Source organism: Symphalangus syndactylus, chromosome 7, assembly GCF_028878055.3.
Source record: "Symphalangus syndactylus isolate Jambi chromosome 7, NHGRI_mSymSyn1-v2.1_pri, whole genome shotgun sequence".
Classification (NCBI taxonomy): domain Eukaryota; kingdom Metazoa; phylum Chordata; class Mammalia; order Primates; family Hylobatidae; genus Symphalangus; species Symphalangus syndactylus.
Genome location: NC_072429.2, coordinates 79,990,876 through 79,997,817, shown reverse-complemented (window position 1 = coordinate 79,997,817; position 6,942 = coordinate 79,990,876).

The window sequence follows — 6,942 nt, the reverse complement described above, 5'->3', positions numbered from 1 at the left end:
TGTACTTTTGCTGTATTTTTCATGATGATGTGAATTTTGAAGTAAAAACAGTCTAGTTATCTTTTGTATATTTCACATTAACATACTGCCAGATAGAGTTGCTTATTATGGGCATTTCTGCAATAAATATATTTTCCAAAGCACTTAGTTAAGGTATGTATTTTAATTTGCTTTAAACTCCCTAAGAGAGAAGAAACTTTTCCCCAAAAGCAGTCTCATCAGATATCTGATATATTTAGATACAGTGTAACATTTTACTAATTTCAATAGTCACATTTCAAAGATGTTGATCCTGATTTGTGTTGGCAAATTATGCGTCATTATTAATATTCAACTATTTGGTTTCCTTCCAAATCCTTATATAATTTCATTGTAACTGGATTCCATTCAGCCTTTAAGTAAGAGAATAGATGACATTTTTCAGACAAGTATGACTTGCAATTCCCTCTGTCTCTCACACCAACCTGGCCAGTAAATACCAATAAATATCTTTTTTCTTTTTTTTTGGGGGGGGACAGAGTCTCACTCTGTTGCCCAGGCTGGAGTGCAGTGGCACAATCTCGGCTCACCACAACCTCTGCCTCCTGGGTTCAAGTGATTCTCCTGCCTCAGCCTCCCGAGTAACTGAGACTACAGGTGTGCGCCACCATGCCCAGCTAATTTTTGTATTTTTAGTAGAGGTGGGGTTTCACTATGTTGGCTAGGCTGATCTCAAACTCCTGACCTTGTGATCCACCTGCCTCGGCCTCCCAAGGTGCTGGGATTACATACATGAGCCACCACGCCCAGCCACCAATAAATATCTTAATCATCCTTGGCTCATCAAACACAAAAAGAAAATTATACTGGTTCATAGATATTTTTAAAGGATTAATTTATTGTTTACCCCTCGGCACATGAAAAGGCTACTAAGTTTTATTGTAGATTTCTAAATGCCTTGTATTTGATACAATGAAAAGTGCTGCTATAAAGTTTTCAAGGTAGGGATTATTTTGTGCACATCTAAATAAATATATATGATACTAGGATTTGAGTACTGTAATTAATTTATTAATACTATTGATCACATGCAGTTAAAACATCTGACACTGTATTATTCTAGGGTTGTTTTTGCAATAAAATTTATTTTAATATAAGAAGAGTATTATAAATATAATTTTAAATATTTCAGTAAAATTTTAATGAAAAGTATAACTGATATTTACATTATTAATGTTTATAGTTTAAACTACTTTTAGGGGTTTTATGTTAAGTTACAACACAAACTTTGCCATTGTAATTGAATATAGATTCTTATTTTTTGTCTATAGTTTTTTGAATTTAAAAAAAGCTAAAGATGTTTTAAAATAAGTCACTTTTACGTATTTTTATTCTAAATGCAATTGGATATTCTGTGGCTAAAATTTCTCTAGATAATGAAAAAGGATGATTGAGAAATGAATTATCGAATACTATTTGAAAATATTTCTTTGAGTAACAAGACTTCTTAGACTTAACATGTATATGCTATAGTCAGATATATTATCTTTCTGTATGTGCATACACACAGAGCTACATACAAAAATAGTTGTAGTTGAACACCCCTCCTCTGCTTTTTAAACAAAAAAATTTGGGGGATGCAGGAAAAGCATTTTGCTTAGAGAAATCTGGAGCCTTAATGCAAGGCAAGGAAACAAAGTAGAAGGGTGGATTGCTAGAAATAAAAGTGATTCACAGTCTATGTGATTGTCCACTTAGAAAATCTAAAAGAAACTACAGACAAACCATTAGAATTTCTGTCTTTGGTGATGTCACCAGAGACACACTCAGTGTATGGAAATCAACTGCATTTGTTTAAGCTAGCAACCCATAAGATAGCATTTCATACTATTTATGCTGGCATTTTTAAAAAGCCATCAGATAACTAAAAATTATTCGAAGGAAAGATGTGCAAAAACTCCATGAGTGGTTGGGCGCAGTGGCTCACGCCTGGAATCCCAGCACTTTGGGAGGCCGGGGCGGGTGGATCACCAGAGGTCAGGAGTTCAAGACCAGCCTGGCAAACATGGCAAAAACCCGTCTCTACTAAAAATACAAAAATTAGCCGGGCATGGTGGTGCGCACCTATAGTCCTGGCTGCTCAGTAGGCTGAGGCAGAAGAATCACTTGAACTCGGGAGGCAGTGGTTGCAGGGAGCCAAGGTCGTGCCACTGCACTCCAGCCTGGGTGACAGAGTAGGATTCTGTCTCAAACAAAACAAAACAAACAAGTGAAAAACAACTCCATGAGGAAAAATTATAGAACATTACTGAGAAAAATTTGAAAATATTATTATAAATGGAGTAATATACCATGCTTATGGTTTGGAACACTCAGTATTGCTCAGATGGCAATCCTTGACAAATTGATCTATAGATTTAATAGAATCCCAATCCAAGTCCCAATAATGTTTGGGACTATCAAGACTTTTTAAAGAGCTCTATAATTAAAACAGTGATATTAGCACAAAGCTAGATAAATAGACCAGTGGAAAAGAGTGTCCAGAAATAAACCCAAACGTATAGAACTACCTAGTTTATGATAATGATGTCATTGCAATGCAGTAAGGAAAGGTGGTATTTTCAATTAAGAGTGTGAAATCATTTGGATATCCATAATGAAGAGGAAAAAGAGAATATTTATCCCATCATACCATATGCAAAAATCAATTCCAGATGGATCCTAATCCTAAAAATGAAAGCTAAAAGAAAAGAGAGCATATCTTCCTGACCTTGGTAGACAAAGACTTAATAAACAGGAGACACAACAAAGCACTAATTCTAAAGGAAGATTGATAAATTGGGCTACATTATGTCTATCATCAAAATACACAATTAAGAGAGTCAGCAGGGCAGCCCATAGAGTCTGCAATACATCTATCTGACAAATTATACTGAGGATATAAATAACTCCTATATAACAAAAAAGTCGGCAAAAAATTTAAATACATATTCCACAAAATAATATATTCAAACACTAAGTAAATGTAAAAATGTTCACTATTGTTAGTCATCAAAGAAATGAAAATTAAATAGCTAATTTTACTCCACTACGTATACCAGAATCATTAAAGCAAACCATGAATCTAACAACAATAAAAGCCAAATCAACCCCCAACAATACCAAGGATTGGTAAGCCTGTGAAACACCTTGCTTTCTCATATGCTATTGTCAGGGGTGTGCACTGTTAACAACTACTTTGGAAAATTCTGGTGGTGTCTACTAAAGGCAATTTTCTGCTTGCCCTAGGACACAGCAACTCCATCCCTCTGCACCTATCCACAATAAATGCACAAAAAAAGCATGGACAACTGTGTTCACAGTAGCATCCTGTTATAATAGCCCTATACAGTAAACAATGCAAAACTCTACCAACAGAATGGATTTTTTTTAAAAGTGTGGTCTAATCACATGAAGAATGTTCTGTAGCAATGAAAAAAATAGACTCCAGTTACACACAATAATGTGGATGATTGCAATCTGGCTGTAGTTCTAACTTCCAATGGTTCTGCATATTTTGATATCACCAATGATATCCTAATAATTTACAGAAGCCAAATTGTTTCTGCTTTGAACTTAACCTCTCTTCAGTTCTTCCCCCTTGCTTGTTCTGTTTAAAAAAAAATCCCATGTTGAAAGGTTCTTTGTTCCTTTCTTTGTTTCCTTTGCTGACTTTTCTTCTCTGGTGATAATACAGTTCTGTAGAGTGCTCTCCTTGGTGGTTTACCTTCTGACTATCAAGTCACTCTGAGGAGACCCATGCAAGCCCCGTGATTTCAACCATCACATCCTTTCTACTGACTCCCCAGTCTTGACCTACAGCCTGTATTTCCCATCTGAATTCTCCCGCTGCATCTCCTGCCCGTACTTGATCTGCTCAATATATTTCTAACTATTTTTTGCTCACACTTTTCTACTACTCTACTGCAGCATTCACCTCTGCCCTTTCAAATTAGCACCTAATATATTTGAGTTTTCTCTTTCCCTAGTCTTCATATCCAATTTGTCATAAGTCATGTTTGAATTCTCCAACCAAACTGGAACAATAGCTCTTCACTGGCCTCCTCTGAGCCTTTTCAGATGACAGTCATTCTGCCCAGAATAGTCTACACTAATAATCGATTACTTTTTTATGATTGTGAAGTTTACTGTAAGTTACAGTGATTCTCCTTTCTCTGGGAGTTGCCCCCAACAAACAGGACTGTGCCGACTGTCACCACATCTGTAGATGGTGTGGCTCTGTTCCTTGTTTAATTCAGGAAAGGATATCTGACCCAAAAGGACAAATTAAATTTGCTAGGGCATTTGATATTTTGAACCCAAAGGCAGAGATTAGGAAAAATTGGGAATAATTCAATGTGTTGTAAAGCACTTTGGGTTAGCACTGGAAAAGTAACAAGCTTCTCAGATGGAGCTGGGTATCAGCATTCAACCCCACCAGGCTGCTTGTTTAAGAGGAATGGAAATATGCCATAGGTAATATGTTCTTATTTCCAGTATGTACTATATAATACCTCCATATCCCTTAGGTAGTTTAAGTAATTCATGAAATATTTTCCTTGATAAAATGTTATTAATAATACGTAGCATTTGCTGAGCACAATGTACCATGCATTATGCTAAACACTTGATACTCATGATCATACTTAAACCTCACAATAACCCCAGGAAACATCATTATCCTCCTTGTACTGAGGCACATAAATGTTAATTAGCCCAATTTCCCTGCTCAGGGTGACATAGCTAAGCAATGACACTTCTGCAGAGACACGGCTGGGGTGCACAGTCTTAACCCCCTGCCTAGTGTTCCTCCTGCTGGCTGTACGTTAGAACCACCTGGGGAGCTTATAGATAAGCCACTGCTGGTGTCCCACCTCAGTGAGTCTGACCAGGTCTGGAGGGTCACCTGGCCATCTGTATTTTTTAAGTTTCCCAGGTGATACCAAGCAGCCAGAATTGAGAGCCATTTTGTTTCCTAGATGTAACTTTTTTTTGTCTTTCAGACTGGATCTCACTCTGTCTCCCAGGCTGGAGTGCAGCCGCCCAGTCATGGCTCACTGCGGCCTTGACCTCCCAGGCTTAAGCAATCCTCCCATCTCAGCTTCCTGAGTAGTTGGGACTACAGGCGTGAGCCGCCACACCTGGCTTTTTTGTTTTTATTTACTTTTTATAGAGATGTAGTCTCTGTGTTGCCCAGGCTGGTCTCAAACTCCTGAGCCCAAGCAATCCTCTTGTCTTAGCCTCCCAAAGTGCTGGGATTACAGGCAAGGACCACTGTGTCTGGTTTGATTTCTTAAAAGTAGCCAATTCACATACCCACCTACTCATCCACCTCCACGAACCTTAGAGGGTCTTAGGACACAACTTGATAACTTAAAATTAAAATGTTGGTTTGCCACCTGATGAGCCTCCTTGGATATTATTGTACCTGCCTTTTTAATTCCCACAGATTAACACTAGATGACAAACTACACATAAGGAATCATCTTATATTAGGTATTTCCATTTCTGAAACACTACTTTTTTCTTCAAATAACCTCATTAGCCAATATTTGAGTTTCGTAGAATAGTATTAAAACCAAGGGAATCCTTCGTAAATTGAATTACTCTGGGTCGTGGGTTAACTCACATTCCCTTCAGCAGAGCCATAGGTGCCCTGTACACGCTATGACCTGGATTTCAGTTGCCTTCCAGGTTCAGCTGTTAAAAGATGTTCATTAATCACAAACATATAGAAAATAAAATACTTGTCTTTTGTTATCACATCTGAGAACACTTTTCCACAAATATATTTCAATATCCCTGTTAAATAATTGACTCACTAACAAAAACATTTGGGAGCTTGTATCTCCAGGGGTACAAGGCAGGGGGCACTCAGACACTACTATATGTCCACTTTCCTTTTCTTTTTTCTTAGAAATCGTGTTTGCTTGCATGATGGAGTAATGGAGGTGGGGTTTGTGAGGAACAATATAATAGAAGTATACAATTATTATTTATGTTATGTTGAGGAGCAATGTAATAACATTATCGTCGATTTAGTTTCTCATAACTGGCAATGTACTTTCATATCCCTGACCTCAAAGTGGTAGCAGCTTGTCTGGCCACTTGAGAGTTGGCAGACTCAGGGCAGTGAGGACTCTGTGCACCTGTGCATGGTGCTTGGGTTTTTCCTACCATAGCGTTCTCCATTCTGAATTTCTTTTACTACCTTAGAATTTCAAGTGTTAACCCCTTAACATCATTCATCTGACTTTACACATGATGAAAAGTGAGGTGTGAGGGCTGTAGATGTTCGAATACTCTTTCTAAATGCAAATGAGTGATCACCAGCTTAATGGCTCCTCAGTTTTGGGATGAAGTCTAAATTCCTTAATATGGATTGTAAGGTCATCAGGTTTGATTCCCTCTCCCCATCTCAGGGTTTTCACCTCCAGCTTCATGCACTGACATAAAATTCAGACTGGATTTCTTTCAGCTGCAGCAGCATTCCTTCCTCTGTTGTGAATCTTCACAGGCTGAGATTTTTTTTTTTTTTTTGAGGGGTAAGAGGTAATACAATCCTCCCTTGGTGTCTTTGGGGGTTAGTTCCAGGAACTCTGATGGATAGCAAAATTCACAGATGCTCAAATGCCCAATATAAAATGGTGTAGTATTTGCATATAGTCTATAGGTATCCTCCTTTATACTTTAAATCATCTCTAGGTTATTTATAATACCTGTATTAGTCCATTCTCACACTGCTATGAAGAAATACCCAAGACTGGGTAATTTATAAAGGAAAGAGGTTTAATTGACTCACAGTTCTGCATTGCTGGGGAGGCCTCAGGAAACTTACAATCATGGCGGAAGGCAAAGGAGAAGCTGGAACCTTCTTCACAGGGTGGCAGGATGGAGCAAGTGCAAGCAGAGGAAATGCCAGAC